General features: G+C 48.0%; 8 non-coding genes across 8 annotated transcripts; all 8 read right to left on the minus strand.

Annotated features, from left to right (window-relative positions):
* Positions 1-3,052: 3,052 nt before the first annotated feature.
* On the minus strand, positions 3,053-3,124 carry Trnat-ugu. Its single transcript has one exon. It is a non-coding gene; the product is annotated as a tRNA-Thr (tRNA).
* Positions 3,125-3,370: 246 nt separating this feature from the next.
* Trnat-ugu lies at positions 3,371-3,442 on the minus strand. The gene has a single exon. It is a non-coding gene; the product is annotated as a tRNA-Thr (tRNA).
* A 246-nt stretch (positions 3,443-3,688) lies between these two features.
* On the minus strand, positions 3,689-3,760 carry Trnat-ugu. Its single transcript has one exon. It is a non-coding gene; the product is annotated as a tRNA-Thr (tRNA).
* A 246-nt stretch (positions 3,761-4,006) lies between these two features.
* Positions 4,007-4,078, minus strand: Trnat-ugu. Its single transcript has one exon. It is a non-coding gene; the product is annotated as a tRNA-Thr (tRNA).
* A 246-nt stretch (positions 4,079-4,324) lies between these two features.
* Positions 4,325-4,396, minus strand: Trnat-ugu. Its single transcript has one exon. It is a non-coding gene; the product is annotated as a tRNA-Thr (tRNA).
* Positions 4,397-15,774: 11,378 nt separating this feature from the next.
* Trnat-ugu lies at positions 15,775-15,846 on the minus strand. The gene has a single exon. It is a non-coding gene; the product is annotated as a tRNA-Thr (tRNA).
* A 246-nt stretch (positions 15,847-16,092) lies between these two features.
* Positions 16,093-16,164, minus strand: Trnat-ugu. The gene has a single exon. It is a non-coding gene; the product is annotated as a tRNA-Thr (tRNA).
* Positions 16,165-16,410: 246 nt separating this feature from the next.
* On the minus strand, positions 16,411-16,482 carry Trnat-ugu. Its single transcript has one exon. It is a non-coding gene; the product is annotated as a tRNA-Thr (tRNA).
* Between the last annotated feature and the right edge of the window lie 2,813 nt (positions 16,483-19,295).

The following is a 19,295-nucleotide window of genomic DNA, read 5'->3' on the forward strand; positions in this document are numbered from 1 at the left end:
CTGATGCCGTAGCAGGTGGTACAAGGATGTCAGTTCACCTTCAACAAGAGAGTGAGGTTTCGACTTAACTCGCAGACCATCCATCTGTCGTCGTTTAAGGCTCAAGAGCTTGGCTTTAATACGACGAACATCATGGATCCGCAGAGGAGAGGTACCCGCCGCGTCATATAGTTCACGCAGTACAGAGTAGTAATATTCATACGTGTTCTTAAAATCACGCGCCCTTGCAGCACAGTAAAAAATCAAAGTCTGACGAATCTTGGGCTTGGCAAACGCAGTCCACCAAACCAGCAAGGAGGGGTATCGCGGGACAGAGCGAAGACATCGCTCCCACACGCCACTTATAACATCATCCATAGCACTGTCGGCAAGGTGGGAAACATTTAACATCCACTGGGAACGATAAAGTTTTGCAGGTTGGTGACTAAGATTTACAGTTGCAGTAAAAGCACAATGGTCAGAAAAACTAGTAGGAATAACATCGACAGAAAGAATTTTATCACATAAAAAATCAGATAAATAGAATCTGTCGAGTCTACTGCATGAGGACCCGGTAAAAAACGTATATTTCACCAGGGTTGGATATTTGTGTTCCCAAACATCACGCAGATGCATCGTACGAACTAAGTCATGTAAATCACGGCAATAATTAAAATTGGGGGACTGGTCTGCAGGGCGTAAAACACAATTAAAATCGCCTCCGAGCAGGAGACTCCGAGGACTCTGGCGCAAAAGATAAATAAGCTCTTCTTTATAAAAGCGCGATCGAGCCACAGTGTGACCCGAACCAGAGGGGGCATACAAAACAACGAGGCGGAGATCAAAAAGACGACAACCAATCCCACGGCCAGAGTCAAGGAATTCAATGTCAGTAATAGGAATGCCCTCTCGAAAGAAAAGAGCAGTTCCTGTTGAATATTCCGGCGCGACATTAAAAGCAGTTTGAAATCCAGGTAGAGAGAGATCAGAAAACAACACTTCCTGCAAAAACACTACGTCCGCACAGGCGTCGTAAATAAACTGCCGCAAAGAGGCAATGCGAACGTCGGACTCAATACGGTTAACATTTAAGGTAAGAAAGGTGTATGCTTGAACCATAGACAGAAAAGCGAGAAAACAAATCACCTACACCGACGCACCAGCGTCATAGTCCATACCAGGGTTGACGGAGGCATCCGAGGGAGGGGGACTGCTACCCCGTTCCGCGGATCCCTTACGTTTCGGTTTTTTACGAACAGCATTAACGTTCGGCTGAACGCGTAACTTGCGTCGGCTGACGGGCAAGGAAGCTTCAGCCGCCGGTGACGTAGGAGGGTCAAGTTCTGTATCCGACACCACCCGCGCCGGTCCACATGCGGGATCCGGGGTCGCGGCGGAAACATCCGACGAAACGGAATGGTCAACACCTGCACTAGCTTCCGGCAAACATGGACTGCACGGAGGCGAAACGTGAGCAGGAAGGTCCGAGGCCGCAGAGTTGGAAGGAAGCGGAGCAGCTCCGCTGGCAGAGGTATGGGGCAGCGAAGCAGGAAATTGTCGCGGCTCCACTTGTTGTGACATCGAAGTCGGTTTGGAAGACGGCGCCAACAGGCCCGACCGACGACCCGACTCGAGAGAAGCTGCGTCGGAGGCCGGAGGGGGGCCAGCAGCCGCCACCGGAACCGCTACCTCAGGAGGGCAGGGAGCAGCTACAGTACACAGTGGCTCGGAGGATGCCGGTCGCTCGGACTGGGGCATCTCAGGGAGATCCTCATCCGTACTATTTCCATCGTGTGGGCGACGCCTCTTATTATTCAAAAGTGGCACACCCACCTGAGGGACAGACGGAACAACATCAGATTTAGCACGCAAAGGAGGAAATTCTGTGTCAGGGGTGCGCAAAACCTGTGGCGGGGCGCTACTACCACTGGACTGTGCTACACCAAGAGCAGAACCACCTGCAACGAGGTCAGCGACCGTTAACTTGCGACGCTGTTCGAGAGAATTTTTTAAAACAAAAACCCTCCGCGGACAGTCAGTACGCACGTGACCACTTTCATTGCACAAAAAACAGGTGCCAACCTGACCACTATATGTTACATGGACACGATATCCACCGATCTGCAGGTGAGATGGAATATTCTGCTTAATGTGCATTTCGACTGAACGAATACCACTGTAACATTGCAGGCGATGTTGGCTTGACCAGCGTTCAAGGCGAATGCTCTTTACATCACCATACTTTTGTAGACCCTCCTTAAGATAGACATTATCCACCTCCGGTGGAAGGTTGTAAACACGAACATTGGTATACGTGATGGAAGCATTGGAAAGCAGAACGGTACTTACAGAATCATCCCGATGCCGAAAAAGAACTTGATGACCATATTTAGAAAGAATTTTATCAACCTGAAGTGGGTCCATGAACTTAACAAAGAAAACATACAGTTCGGTATCAAAATAAGCAGTGTGCACCTGATCCGAATGAACACCAAAGGTATCTACCAACCAATCATGAATCTCAAGGGAACTAGGTTGCACATTGCGGGTTGACTTGTCGAAAGTAAAACTAACTGTAGCCTGACGAGGAATAACCTGGGACGACATTTTCAAAATAGGCGGTCGAAACCGCTACACACAACACACTGAAATAAGGACAGAAAGTAACACAAGGTACGAAACAACGACGGAGAAACACTCACAGAAGTTGCAACACAACACGTAAACAACGATAGTCCACTATACGTAACGCTACGGCGGAGCGGAAGACTAGGCACGTCCACACTGCACGGCGTCTAAATCGGAACTGCCCCTGAGCTAAGGAGGCTGCTACAGCTTACACCTCTTTGCGATCGCTACAGCCCTCGAGAAAAATACATTTCAGAGTCCTGAAAATGCGTACAAAGATTTACTCTGCCACAACAATTCGCTACCACTGAGGTCCACAGCGATGACTGACGGGTGCTGCCGTCTTTCGTCTATCGTCATCTGTGATCTTGGCTCAGGCCCGAAAAGACACGCTATTTTGAAATTTTCGGTTCAAAGCATTACATTGGCCCATTTAAAATTGTGCTGCCCCCTGTGAGAATCGAACTCACGACCCCTGGTTTACAAGACCAGTGCTCTGCCCCTGAGCTAAGGAGGCTGCTACAGCTTACACCTCTTTGCGATCGCTACAGCCCTCGAGAAAAATACATTTCAGAGTCCTGAAAATGCGTACAAAGATTTACTCTGCCACAACAATTCGCTACCACTGAGGTCCACAGCGATGACTGACGGGTGCTGCCGTCTTTCGTCTATCGTCATCTGTGATCTTGGCTCAGGCCCGAAAAGACACGCTATTTTGAAATTTTCGGTTCAAAGCATTACATTGGCCCATTTAAAATTGTGCTGCCCCCTGTGAGAATCGAACTCACGACCCCTGGTTTACAAGACCAGTGCTCTGCCCCTTAGCTAAGGAGGCTGCTACAGCTTACACCTCTTTGCGATCGCTACAGCCCTCGAGAAAAATACATTTCAGAGTCCTGAAAATGCGTACAAAGATTTACTCTGCCACAACAATTCGCTACCACTGAGGTCCACAGCGATGACTGACGGGTGCTGCCGTCTTTCGTCTATCGTCATCTGTGATCTTGGCTCAGGCCCGAAAAGACACGCTATTTTGAAATTTTCGGTTCAAAGCATTACATTGGCCCATTTAAAATTGTGCTGCTCCCTGTGAGAATCGAACTCACGACCCCTGGTTTACAAGACCAGTGCTCTGCCCCTGAGCTAAGGAGGCTGCTACAGCTTACACCTCTTTGCGATCGCTACAGCCCTCGAGAAAAATACATTTCAGAGTCCTGAAAATGCGTACAAAGATTTACTCTGCCACAACAATTCGCTACCACTGAGGTCCACAGCGATGACTGACGGGTGCTGCCGTCTTTCGTCTATCGTCATCTGTGATCTTGGCTCAGGCCCGAAAAGACACGCTATTTTGAAATTTTCGGTTCAAAGCATTACATTGGCCCATTTAAAATTGTGCTGTCCCCTGTGAGAATCGAACTCACGACCCCTGGTTTACAAGACCAGTGCTCTGCCCCTGAGCTAAGGAGGCTGCTACAGCTTACACCTCTTTGCGATCGCTACAGCCCTCGAGAAAAATACATTTCAGAGTCCTGAAAATGCGTACAAAGATTTACTCTGCCACAACAATTCGCTACCACTGAGGTCCACAGCGATGACTGACGGGTGCTGCCGTCTTTCGTCTATCGTCATCTGTGATCTTGGCTCAGGCCCGAAAAGACACGCTATTTTGAAATTTTCGGTTCAAAGCATTACATTGGCCCATTTAAAATTGTGCTGCCCCCTGTGAGAATCGAACTCACGACCCCTGGTTTACAAGACCAGTGCTCTGCCCCTGAGCTAAGGAGGCTGCTACAGCTTACACCTCTTTGCGATCGCTACAGCCCTCGAGAAAAATACATTTCAGAGTCCTGAAAATGCGTACAAAGATTTACTCTGCCACAACAATTCGCTACCACTGAGGTCCACAGCGATGACTGACGGGTGCTGCCGTCTTTCGTCTATCGTCATCTGTGATCTTGGCTCAGGCCCGAAAAGACACGCTATTTTGAAATTTTCGGTTCAAAGCATTACATTGGCCCATTTAAAATTGTGCTGCCCCCTGTGAGAATCGAACTCACGACCCCTGGTTTACAAGACCAGTGCTCTGCCCCTTTTTTTTTTTTTTTTTTTTTTTTTTTTTAAGAATATCCACCACACAGCCACTTCAAAAGAAGTACAGTACTGAAATTAAAATCCTAAAACATGACTATATAATGTAGACTGCTTACTGAAATAAAGGTTAAAACACGAAAACTTCAGTCCTGGTGTAGAGAAGAAACATATATAAAGGCGGCAAATCCAGAAACAGTATAAAAGAAAATGGCTCACACAGGTGACCTTAGCCAACACCCTCTCTTTCAAATGTCAGGCTAAGCATATTGGCAAAATCATCTCGGAGGCCTGGCAATCGCAAGCGCTGCCAGTAAGCAGTAAGCATGTACTGCCGAAACGCTAGGTGTCCATCCTCTTCATGACAACTGTTGACAAAATGTACGAAATGGCCAATCAACCACATGACGGTATGGAGCTTCGTCCGCGGAAAAAAGGAAGAATCGGGCCGGACGATGATGTCAATAGTATAAGCGGCTTCAGCAGACCTAGTGACAAAAGCAAGTTGTTTCATGAGCCAACGCCAATTAGCAAGGTGCCCACAGCAGGTGAATCGATGTTCAAGGGTATCCAGGAGACCACACCGAGTACAGGTGTCCGTGTCAGAAAGACCAATACGGTGCAGCCGTACATTGGTGGGAACCAAATTATTTATTACCCTATACCACGTGGACGCCACGGCCATAGAGTGGATCGGCAGACTAACGTTCTTCCAGACGTTCCTCCAGGACACGGATGGAGACGCCAGTTCTATTGGATTGGGACTGGCCAGCCCCTCCCAGCGGGCAATCAAGCTCTTGGTCGTTGGCACCGGTCGCCGCAAGAAGACGTCACCGAGGTAACTCACCGCAATGTAAAATTCCCGAATGTGTTTCAACTTAAAATTTAGGCGTCCGACATCGACAGGTGGAGCAAGGCTCGCCGGACGCACAACAGTAAAAAGCCTGGATGTAATTGAAGTCACTTCTTGCGTAACAATTAGAGTCGTTCGGCGGACGTACAAAGCAGACGCCTTGCGAGTAATGTCAGAGAGGCCCAAGCCTCCGGAGAGACGCGGTTTCGTCATTACCTCGTAACGTAACTTGAATAGATGGCCCTTCCATATAAACCTGCTAGACAATTGGCGCAACCTTTTCGCCACCATCATGGGAAGTGGGAACAGCTGAGCAACATAATAAGCTTTACATAGGACGTAGGTGTCTAAAATTCTGACTTTTTGCAAAATGGTAGCAGAGCGCTGCTCATGGACCATCAGAGCCCCCTGTATCTTCTCGGTGACAGATTTCCAATTGAGAGCCGCCATTTTTAGAGGACACCGATCAATGATAATCCCCAAGGACGTATGGCGATCGACAAAAGTGGCCCAAGGGACGTCAGCATCGCGAAATCCTCGAATATCAAGGAACTTACATTTACCCTGATTGAGACGCGCCCCAGAGACACGACAGTATGCATCAACTGCCCCTTTCAACAACTGGATATCATCTCGTTGACGGAGGAGAACAACGACATCATCCGCATATGCCTTAACCGAGAGCTTCCCACCAGAGAGGGACATACCCTGAAGCTTGAGAGCAATAGTCCGAAGCAGCGGTTCCAGGGACAAAACGAATAAAGACATAGAGAGCGGACTACCCTGAGGCACTCCGCGGCGGATAGCAATGGGCGGCGTCAGCTGCCCATTGACTGACACCCGAGCTGTTATTCCCCTGTACAAATTGCCAAGAACACCACGTGATGAAGCGTTAAAACCTATTGTACCTAAAACACGATCTAAAAACACATGACTGACGTGATCAAAAGCCTTATAAAAATCAAGGAAGGCAAAGGCACAATGTACGTTTGTAACCGCCGCAACCGAGACAACATCCCGATATTCGGCTACTGGTGTCAGAATAGATCGATCATGAAAACAACATTGATGTGCACCAATCACACCCCGAAGCAGAGAAGACAGCCGGCTATTGAGCGCTCTAGCAGCTGTCTTATAGTCAAAATTCAGCAATGTGAGCGGACGAAGATTGGCAGCAGATAAACGACCAGAGGACTTCGGAATTAAAACAATTTTCCCTACTTTAAAATCGGCAGGCACATCCATCCCTCTGACAATCTCATTTAAAATCTGCGTAAAAATGCCACCCAAAAGAGGCCAAAAACGGAGATAAAATTCTTTAGGCAGGCCGTCTGGACCCGGCGATTTACTGGATGGAGAGCGAGCAATAAAATCGAAAACATCATCTACCTGGAACTCCCGGAGAAATTCGCCGTTCGCGTCAGGCGCGATCGTCGCAGTTAGATCCCCAAAGACATCATCCGAAAGAGACTCACCAGAATCATCGGCAGAATAGAGACTAGTGTAATAGTGATGAAGAGCACGAACCATTTCCTCCTGTGCACTAAACTGTCGCCCATCATCCACCGTAAGAGAAGAGATGAAGGAGCGACGACGACGAGTCTGATGCCGTAGCAGGTGGTACAAGGATGTCAGTTCACCTTCAACAAGAGAGTGAGGTTTCGACTTAACTCGCAGACCATCCATCTGTCGTCGTTTAAGGCTCAAGAGCTTGGCTTTAATACGACGAACATCATGGATCCGCAGTGGAGAGGTACCCGCCGCGTCATATAGTTCACGCAGGACAGAGTAGTAATATGCATACGTGTTCTTAAAATCACGCGTCCTAGCAGCACAGTAGAAAATCAAAGTCTGACGAATCTTGGGCTTGGCAAACGCAGTCCACCAAACCAGCAAGGAGGGGTATCGCGGGACAGAGCGAAGACATCGCTCCCACACGCCACTTATAACATCATCCATAGCACTGTCGGCAAGGTGGGAAACATTTAACATCCACTGGGAACGATAAAGTTTTGCAGGTTGGCGACTAAGATTTACAGTTGCAGTAAAAGCACAATGGTCAGAAAAACTAGTAGGAATAACATCGACAGAGAGAATTTTATCACATAAAAAATCAGATAAATAGAATCTGTCGAGTCTACTGCATGAGGACGCGGTAAAAAACGTATATTTCACCAGGGTTGGATATTTGTGTTCCCAAACATCACGCAGATGCATCGTACGAACTAAGTCATGTAAATCACGGCAATAATTAAAATTGGGGGACTGGTCTGCAGGGCGTAAAACACAATTAAAATCGCCTCCGAGCAGGAGACTCCGAGGACTCTGGCGCAAAAGATAAATAAGCTCTTCTTTATAAAAGCGCGATCGAGCCACAGTGTGACCCGAACCAGAGGGGGCATACAAAACAACGAGGCGGAGATCAAAAAGACGACAACCAATCCCACGGCCAGAGTCAAGGAATTCAATGTCAGTAATAGGAATGCCCTCTCGAAAGAAAAGAGCAGTTCCTGTTGAATATTCCGGCGCGACATTAAAAACAGTTTGAAATCCAGGTAGAGAGAGATCAGAAAACAACACTTCCTGCAAAAACACTACGTCCGCACAGGCGTCGTAAATAAACTGCCGCAAAGAGGCAATGCGAACGTCGGACTCAATACGGTTAACATTTAAGGTAAGAAAGGTGTATGCTTGAACCATAGACAGAAAAGCGAGAAAACAAATCACCTACACCGACGCACCAGCGTCACAGTCCATACCAGGGGTGACGGAGGCATCCGAGGGAGGGGGACTGCTACCCCGTTCCGCGGATCCCTTACGTTTCGGTTTTTTACGAACAGCATTAACGTTCGGCTGAACGCGTAACTTGCGTCGGCTGACGGGCAAGGAAACTTCAGCCGCCGGTGACGTAGGAGGGTCAAGTTCTGTATCCGACACCACCCGCGCCGGTCCACATGCGGGATCCGGGGTCGCGGGGGAAACATCCGACAAAACGGAATGGTCAACACCTGCACTAGCTTCCGGCAAACATGGACTGCACGGAGGCGAAACGTGAGCAGGAAGGTCCGAGGCCGCAGAGTTGGAAGGAAGCGGAGCAGCTCCGCTGGCAGAGGTATGGGGCAGCGAAGCAGGAAGTTGTCGCGGCTCCACTTGTTGTGACATCGAAGTCGGTTCGGAAGACGGCGCCAACAGGCCCGACCGACGACCCGACTCGAGAGAAGCTGCGTCGGAGGCCGGAGGGGCGCCAGCAGCCGCCACCGGAGCCGCTACCTCAGGAGGGCAGGGAGCAGCTACAGTACACAGTGGCTCGGAGGATGCCGGTCGCTCGGACTGGGGCATCTCAGGGAGATCCTCATCCGTACTATTTCCATCGTGTGGGCGACGCCTCTTATTATTCAAAAGTGGCACACCCACCTGAGGGACAGACGGAACAACATCAGATTTAGCACGCAAAGGAGGAAATTCTGTATCAGGGGTGCGCAAAACCTGTGGCGGGGCGCTACTACCACTGGACTGTGCTACACCAAGAGCAGAACCACCTGCAACGAGGTCAGCGACCGTTAACTTGCGACGCTGTGCGAGAGAATTTTTTAAAACAAAAACTCTCCGCGGACAGTCGGTACGCACGTGACCACTTTCATTGCACAAAAAACAGGTGCCAACCTGACCACTATATGTTACATGGACACGATATCCACCGATCTGCAGGTGAGATGGAATATTCTGCTTAACGTGCATTTCGACTGAACGAATACCACTGTAACATTGCAGGCGATGTTGGCTTGACCAGCGTTCAAGGCGAATGCTCTTTACATCACCATACTTCTGTAGACCCTCCTTAAGATAGACATTATCCACCTCCGGTGGAAGGTTGTAAACACGAACATTGGTATACGTGATGGAAGCATTGGAAAGCAGCACGGTACTTACAGAATCATCCCGATGCCGAAAGAGAACTTGATGACCATATTTAGAAAGAATTTTATCAACCTGAAGTGGGTCCATAAACTTAACAAAGAAAACATACAGTTCGGTATCAAAATAAGCAGTGTGCACCTGATCCGAATGAACACCAAAGGTATCTACCAACCAATCATGAATCTCAAGAGAACTAGGTTGCACATGGCGGGTTGACTTGTCAAAAGCAAAACTAACTGTAGCCTGACGAGGAATAACCTGGGACGACATTTTCAAAATATGCGGTCGAAACCGCTACACAAAAAACACTGAAATAAGGACAGAAGTAACACAAGGTACGAAACAACGACGGAGAAATACTCTCAGAAGTTGCAACACAACACGTAACAAAAACGATAGTCCACTATACGTAACGCTACGGCGGAGCGGAAGACTAGGCACGTCCACACTGCACGGCGTCTAAAGCGGAACTGCCCCTGAGCTAAGGAGGCTGCTACAGCTTACACCTCTTTGCGATCGCTACAGCCCTCGAGAAAAATACATTTCAGAGTCCTGAAAATGCGTACAAAGATTTACTCTGCCACAACAATTCGCTACCACTGAGGTCCACAGCGATGACTGACGGGTGCTGCCGTCTTTCGTCTATCGTCATCTGTGATCTTGGCTCAGGCCCGAAAAGACACGCTATTTTGAAATTTTCGGTTCAAAGCATTACATTGGCCCATTTAAAATTGTGCTGCCCCCTGTGAGAATCGAACTCACGACCCCTGGTTTACAAGACCAGTGCTCTGCCGCTTTTTTTTTTTTTTTTTTTTTTTTTTTTTTTTTTTTTCCACCACACAGCCACTTCAAAAGAAGTACAGTACTGAAATTAAAATCCTAAAACATGACTATATAATGTAGACTGCTTACTGAAATAAAGGTTAAAACACGAAAACTTCAGTCCTGGTGTAGAGAAGAAACATACATAAAGGCGGCAAATTCAGAAACAGTATAAAAGAAAATGGCTCACACAGGTGACCTTAGCCAACACCCTCTCTTTCAAATGTCAGGCTAAGCATATTGGCAAAATCATCTCGGAGGCCTGGCAATCGCAAGCGCTGCCAGTAAGCAGTAAGCATGTACTGCCGAAACGCTAGGTGTCCATCCTCTTCATGACAACTGTTGACAAAATGTACGAAATGGCCAATCAACCACATGACGGTATGGAGCTTCGTCCGCGGAAAAAAGGAAGAATCGGGCCGGACGATGATGTCAATAGTATAAGCGGCTTCAGCAGACCTAGTGACAAAAGCAAGTTGTTTCCTGAGCCAACGCCAATTAGCAAGGTGCCCACAGCAGGTGAATCGATGTTCAAGGGTATCCAGGAGACCACACCGAGTACAGGTGTCCGTGTCAGAAAGACCAATACGGTGCAGTCGTACATTGGTGGGAACCAAATTATTTATTACCCTATACCACGTGGACGCCACGGCCATAGAGTGGATCGGCAGACTAACGTTCTTCCAGACGTTCCTCCAGGACACAGATGGAGACGCCAGTTCTATTGGATTGGGACCGGCCAGCCCCTCCCAGCGGGCAATCAAGCCCTTGGTCGTTGGCACCGGTCGCCGCAAGAAGACGTCACCGAGGTAACTCACCGCAATGTAAAATTCCCGAATGTGTTTCAACTTAAAATTTAGGCGTCCGACATCGACAGGTGGAGCAAGGCTCGCCGGACGCACAACAGTAAAAAGCCTGGATGTAATTGAAATCACTTCTTGCGTAACAATTAGAGTCGTTCGGCGGACGTACAAAGCAGACGCCTTGCGAGTAATGTCAGAGAGGCCCAAGCCTCCGGAGAGACGCGGTTTCGTCATTACCTCGTAACGTAACTTGAATAGGTGGCCCTGCCATATAAACCTGCTAGACAATTGGCGCAACCTTTTCGCCACCATCATGGGAAGTGGGAACAGCTGAGCAACATAATAAGCTTTACATAGGACGTAGGTGTCTAAAATTCTGACTTTTTGCAAAATGGTAGCAGAGCGCTGCTCATGGACCATCAGAGCCCCCTGTATCTTCTCGGTGACAGATTTCCAATTGAGAGCCGCCATTTTTAGAGGACACCGATCAATGATAATCCCCAAGGACGTATGGCGATCGACAAAAGTGGCCCAAGGGACGTCAGCATCGCGAAATCCTCGAATATCAAGGAACTTACATTTACCCTGATTGAGACGCGCTCCAGAGACACGACAGTATGCATCAACTGCCCCTTTCAACAACGGGATATCATCTCGTTGACGGAGGAGAACAACGACATCATCCGCATATGCCTTAACCGAGAGCTTCCCACCAGAGAGGGACATACCCTGAAGCTTGAGAGCAATGGTCCGAAGCAGCGGTTCCAGGGACAAAACGAATAAAGACATAGAGAGCGGACTACCCTGAGGCACTCCGCGGCGGATAGCAATGGGCGGCGTCAGCTGCCCATTGACTGAGACCCGAGCTGTTATTTCCCTGTACAAATTGCCAAGAACACCACGTGATGAAGCGTTAAAACCTATTGTACCTAAAACACGATCTAAAAACACATGACTGACGTGATCAAAAGCCTTATAAAAATCAAGGAAGGCAAAGGCACAATGTACGTTTGTAACCGCCGCAACCGAGACAACATCCCGATATTCGGCTACTGGTGTCAGAATAGATCGATCATGAAAACAACATTGATGTGCACCAATCACACCCCGAAGCAGAGAAGACAGCCGGCTATTGAGCGCTCTAGCAGCTGTCTTATAGTCAAAATTCAGCAATGTGAGCGGACGAAGATTGGCAGCAGATAAACGACCAGAGGACTTCGGAATTAAAACAATTTTCCCTACTTTAAAATCGGCAGGCACATCCATCCCTCTGACAATCTCATTTAAAATCTGCGTAAAAATGCCACCCAAAAGAGGCCAAAAACGGAGATAAAATTCTTTAGGCAGGCCGTCTGGACCCGGCGATTTACTGGACGGAGAGCGAGCAATAAAATCGAAAACATCATCGACCTGGAACTCCCGGAGAAATTCGCCGTTCGCGTCAGGCGCGATCGTCGCAGTTAGATCCCCAAAGACATCATCCGAAAGAGACTCACCAGAATCATCGGCAGAATAGAGACTAGTGTAATACTGATGAAGAGCACGAACCATTTCCTCCTGTGCACTAAGCTGTCGCCCATCATCCACCGTAAGAGAAGAGATGAAGGAGCGACGACGACGAGTCTGATGCCGTAGCAGGTGGTACAAGGATGTCAGTTCACCTTCAACAAGAGAGTGAGGTTTCGACTTAACTCGCAGACCATCCATCTGTCGTCGTTTAAGGCTCAAGAGCTTGGCTTTAATACGACGAACATCATGGATCCGCAGTGGAGAGGTACCCGCCGCGTCATATAGTTCACGCAGGACAGAGTAGTAATATTCATACGTGTTCTTAAAATCACGCGTCCTAGCAGCACAGTAGAAAATCAAAGTCTGACGAATCTTGGGCTTGGCAAACGCAGTCCACCAAACCAGCAAGGAAGGGTATCGCGGGACAGAGCGAAGACATCGCTCCCACACGCCACTTATAACATCATCCATAGCACTGTCGGCAAGGTGGGAAACATTTAACATCCACTGGGAACGATAAAGTTTTGCAGGTTGGCGACTAAGATTTACAGTTGCAGTAAAAGCACAATGGTCAGAAAAACTAGTAGGAATAACATCGACAGAAAGAATTTTATCACATAAAAAATCAGATAAATAGAATCTGTCGAGTCTACTGCATGAGGACGCGGTAAAAAACGTATATTTCACCAGGGTTGGATATTTGTGTTCCCAAACATCACGCAGATGCATCGTACGAACTAAGTCATGTAAATCACGGCAATAATTAAAATTGGGGGACTGGTCTGCAGGGCGTAAAACACAATTAAAATCGCCTCCGAGCAGGAGACTCCGAGGACTCTGGCGCAAAAGATAAATAAGCTCTTCTTTATAAAAGCGCGATCGAGCCACAGTGTGACCCGAACCAGAGGGGGCATACAAAACAACGAGGCGGAGATCAAAAAGACGACAACCAATCCCACGGCCAGAGTCAAGGAATTCAATGTCAGTAATAGGAATGCCCTCTCGAAAGAAAAGAGCAGTTCCTGTTGAATATTCCGGCGCGACATTAAAAACAGTTTGAAATCCAGGTAGAGAGAGATCAGAAAACAACACTTCCTGCAAAAACACTACGTCCGCACAGGCGTCGTAAATAAACTGCCGCAAAGAGGCAATGCGAACGTCGGACTCAATACGGTTAACATTTAAGGTAAGAAAGGTGTATGCTTGAACCATAGAGAGAAAAGCGAGAAAACAAATCACCTACACCGACGCACCAGCGTCACAGTCCATAGCAGGGGTGACGGAGGCATCCGAGGGAGGGGGACTGCTACCCCGTTCCGCGGATCCCTTACGTTTCGGTTTTTTACGAACAGCATTAACGTTCGGCTGGACGCGTAACTTGCGTCGGCTGACGGGCAAGGAAACTTCAGCCGCCGGTGACGTAGGAGGGTCAAGTTCTGTATCCGACACCACCCGCGCCGGTCCACATACGGGATCCGGGGTCGCGGGGGAAACATCCGACAAAACGGAATGGTCAACACCTGCACTAGCTTCCGGCAAACATGGACTGCACGGAGGCGAAACGTGAGCAGGAAGGTCCGAGGCCGCAGAGTTGGAAAGAAGCGGAGCAGCTCCGCTGGCAGAGGTATGGGGCAGCGAAGCAGGAAGTTGTCGCGGCTCCACTTGTTGTGACATCGAAGTCGGTTCGGAAGACGGCGCCAACAGGCCCGACCGACGACCCGACTCGAGAGAAGCTGCGTCGGAGGCCGGAGGGGCGCCAGCAGCCGCCACCGGAACCGCTACCTCAGGAGGGCAGGGAGCAGCTACAGTACACAGTGGCTCGGAGGATGCCGGTCGCTCGGACTGGGGCATCTCAGGGAGATCCTCATCCGTACTATTTCCATCGTGTGGGCGACGCCTCTTATTATTCAAAAGTGGCACACCCACCTGAGGGACAGACGGAACAACATCAGATTTAGCACGCAAAGGAGGAAATTCTGTATCAGGGGTGCGCAAAACCTGTGGCGGGGCGCTACTACCACTGGACTGTGCTACACCAAGAGCAGAACCACCTGCAACGAGGTCAGCGACCGTTAACTTGCGACGCTGTTCGAGAGAATTTTTTAAAACAAAAACTCTCCGCGGACAGTCGGTACGCACGTGACCACTTTCATTGCACAAAAAACAGGTGCCAACCTGACCACTATATGTTACATGGACACGATATCCACCGATCTGCAGGTGGGATGGAATATTCTGCTTAACGTGCATTTCGACTGAACGAATACCACTGTAACATTGCAGGCGATGTTGGCTTGACCAGCGTTCAAGGCGAATGCTCTTTACATCACCATACTTCTGTAGACCCTCCTTAAGATAGACATTATCCACCTCCGGCGGAAGGTTGTAAACACGAACATTGGTATACGTGATGGAAGCATTGGAAAGCAGCACGGTACTTACAGAATCATCCCGATGCCGAAAGAGAACTTGATGACCATATTTAGAAAGAATTTTATCAACCTGAAGTGGGTCCATAAACTTAACAAAGAAAACATACAGTTCGGTATCAAAATAAGCAGTGTGCACCTGATCCGAATGAACACCAAAGGTATCTACCAACCAATCATGAATCTCAAGAGAACTAGGTTGCACATGGCGGGTGGACTTGTCAAAAGCAAAACTAACTGTAGCCTGACGAGGAATAACCTGGGACGACATTTTCAAAATATGCGGTCGAAACCGCTACACAAAAAACACTGAAATAAGGACAGAAAGTAACACAAGGTACGAAACAACGACGGAGAAACACTCACAGAAGTTGCAACACAACACGTAAACAAAAACGATAGTCCACTATACGTAACGCTACGGCGGAGCGGAAGACTAGGCACGTCCACACTGCACGGCGTCTAAAGCGGGACTGTGCCCCTGAGCTAAGGAGGCTGCTACAGCTTACATCGCTTTGCGATCGCTACAGCCCTCGAGAAAAACACATTTCAGAGTCCTGAAAATGCGTACAAAGATTTACTCTGCCACAACAATTCGCTACCACTGAGGTCCACAGCGATGACTGACGGGTGCTGCCGTCTTTCGTCTATCGTCATCTGTGATCTTGGCTCAGGCCCGAAAAGACACGCTATTTTGAAATTTTCGGTTCAAAGCATTACATTGGCCCATTTAAAATTGTGCTGCCCCCTGTGAGAATCGAACTCACGACCCCTGGTTTACAAGACCAGTGCTCTGCCCCTGAGCTAAGGAGGCTGCTACAGCTTACACCTCTTTGCGATCGCTACAGCCCTCGAGAAAAATACATTTCAGAGTCCTGAAAATGCGTACAAAGATTTACTCTGCCACAACAATTCGCTACCACTGAGGTCCACAGCGATGACTGACGGGTGCTGCCGTCTTTCGTCTATCGTCATCTGTGATCTTGGCTCAGGCCCGAAAAGACACGCTATTTTGAAATTTTCGGTTCAAAGCATTACATTGGCCCATTTAAAATTGTGCTGCCCCCTGTGAGAATCGAACTCACGACCCCTGGTTTACAAGACCAGTGCTCTGCCCCTGAGCTAAGGAGGCTGCTACAGCTTACGTCTCTTTGCGATCGCTACAGCCCTCGAGAAAAATACATTTCAGAGTCCTGAAAATGCGTACAAAGATTTACTCTGCCACAACAATTCGCTACCACTGAGGTCCACAGCGATGACTGACGGGTGCTGCCGTCTTTCGTCTATCGTCATCTGTGATCTTGGCTCAGGCCCGAAAAGACACGCTATTTTGAAATTTTCGGTTCAAAGCATTACATTGGCCCATTTAAAATTGTGCTGCCCCCTGTGAGAATCGAACTCACGACCCCTGGTTTACAAGACCAGTGCTCTGCCCCTGAGCTAAGGAGGCTGCTACAGCTTACACCTCTTTGCGATCGCTACAGCCCTCGAGAAAAATACATTTCAGAGTCCTGAAAATGCGTACAAAGATTTACTCTGCCACAACAATTCGCTACCACTGAGGTCCACAGCGATGACTGACGGGTGCTGCCGTCTTTCGTCTATCGTCATCTGTGATCTTGGCTCAGGCCCGAAAAGACACGCTATTTTGAAATTTTCGGTTCAAAGCATTACATTGGCCCATTTAAAATTGTGCTGCCCCCTGTGAGAATCGAACTCACGACCCCTGGTTTACAAGACCAGTGCTCTGCCCCTTTTTTTTTTTTTTTTTTTTTTTTTTTTTTTTTGATACTGATATGTGGACACGGGGCTTATTTATGCGTTGTCTATCTAAACAGGTAAAATCTTGGCAGGAAGGCAAAATAACTAAGAGCTAGCGTGAATGTCTCCCCTATCATGAAGTGAGATCAGTATCCCCCTATACCGGTGCCATTAATGCAACTGGCGCAGGAGCGAGCAATAGAAGTGGAAACTTAACCAATCCCCTGCTTTTCGAAAACAATACTGAGCATGTTCGCAAAGTCCCTCTTAAGATGTGAGAAAGATTGTTGCGTCCAGTACTCATGAAGCATGTAACCAGTAAACGAAATAAAATCGGAAATACCATCACCATCAACCACTGCAAAAATGTAACGGCCAAGAAGCCACATAATGGTGTTGTTCTTTGTCCGGGGATAAAAAACCGTGTCCGGCCAGCAGAGAATATCAGTTGTAAAAGCTGATTCCGAGCTTCTGGTGAGTAACGCCAATTGTCGGCGCAGCCAGTACCACATGCGAAGACGGTCAGCGCAGGTAAATCGATGTGGGAGTGTATCAATACAACCACACGTTTGACAAAGCGGAGTGACACTTAAACCTATACGATGAAGTCGTTCGTTCGTAGGAATCAGCTGATTAACTACCTTATACCATAGGGAGGCAACAGTTGCGGAATGAACGGGTAAGCTGATATTCGTCCATATGTTACGCCAATGAAAACGGGGATATTGTAAAACAATCGGGATGGAAGAAGAAGACCTGTGCCATTTGTCAAGCAGTGTTCGCGTAGTAAAAACAGGACTACGTTGTAAGTGGAGATCCAGATAACTAATCTCAATGTAGAAGTCCCGAACATGCCGTAGCTTCGCATTTAGAGGCCCTACGTTAATAGGCGGTGACAAGCTCGCAGGACGAACGACATGGAATAATCGCGAAGTAACAGTCGGGGACTCAGAAAATAAAAGATGGAGGGTGCGCTTAACATAAAGGGCAGCAGCCTTGACACGGACATCGGTGAACGACAAGCCGCCCTCAAGTCGCGGCTTCGTAAGAACATCACAACGTAATTTAAAAATGTGCCCCCGCCAAATATATCTGTTAATAAGCTGGACCATTTTTGCACCCTGCATTCTGGGAAGCGGAAACAACTGAGCAACATAATATACTTTACATAAAACATAAGTGTCTAATACATGCTTTTTGTGCAGTATCGGTATCGAACGCCATGAGTGTTCGAATAAAACACCTTGAAGCTTGGAAATGGCCACTTGCCAATTTTTCGCAGCCATACGAAGAGGACACCGTTCAAGATAGATACCTAAATGTGTATGATGTTCAACAGCCGTAACCCACGGAACAACCACATGTTCAAAGCCCCGCAAATTCAGGAGTTTGCTTTTACGGGGGTTGATACGAGAACCTGAGGCCGCAGAAAATTTATCTAGTTCCATTTTCAACGGCGGCACTTCTGCGGTGGAACGAAGCAAAACAACCAAATCATCAGCATAAGCTGTTGCTGTCAGGGTAACCCCAGAGATCGTAAGACCACGAAGTGTCGAGTTGAGACGTGTGAGGAGTGGTTGAAGGGAGAGAGCATAAAGGGTCATGGATAAAGGGCTACCTTGCGGGACGCCACGTTTAATATCAATGACCTTCGTCAGCTGTCCATTAATGTCAATCTTAGCAGAAATGCCAGTCGTCATATTCTTAAGAACCAGCAGCGCCTTTTCATTAAAACCGAGTCGGCGCAGCAGAAGCTCTAAAAACGAATGGGACACACGATCAAAAGCCTTACTAAAATCAACAAATAAAAGCGCACAGGAAATATTGGTGACAGCGACAATCGACACAATATCACGATACCCCGCCAGAGGCGTCAAGATGGAGCGCCCTGGAAAGCAGCTTTGACAAGGAGTTATCACAGGTGTAAGCAAGAGGGATAGACGTGCATTAACAGCTCTAGCAGCCGTCTTATAATCAAAATTTAAAAGGGTTAAAGGACGAAAGTCACTAGCTGTCTTCAAACCAGCAGATTTCGGTATCAGGACAACCGTACCTCTCTTGAAATCGGCTGGAATTGTGCCACCATTCAAAATTTCATTTACTATATCCGTAAAAACAGGCCCTATAATAGTCCAAAAGCGAACAAAAAACTCCTTAGGAAGGCCATCCGGACCAGGAGATTTGTGAGATGGTGAACAAGCAATGAAAGCTGAAATTTCGTCTGCAGTAAAAGGAGCTAAAAATTCCATATTATGGTCCTCTGTTAAAACTGATGGGATAGCAGTTAAAATCTCGTCAACATCAAGCGGATCAGAATCAGCCACAGCATATAAGGTCTCATAGTAGCAGGTAAGTTCATGGGTTATTTGATTCTGGAAGGTAAGCCGGCGACCATCAGCTGCCATAAGGCCGTCAATCAATACACGTCGACGGTTCTTGTGGTGACGAAACAGATGGTACATGGAAGTCATTTCATGTGCTAAGGTGGACGGCGGTTTAGAT

This window comes from Schistocerca piceifrons, chromosome 1 (genome assembly GCF_021461385.2).
Source record: "Schistocerca piceifrons isolate TAMUIC-IGC-003096 chromosome 1, iqSchPice1.1, whole genome shotgun sequence".
In the NCBI taxonomy this organism is placed as follows: Eukaryota; Metazoa; Arthropoda; class Insecta; order Orthoptera; family Acrididae; genus Schistocerca; species Schistocerca piceifrons.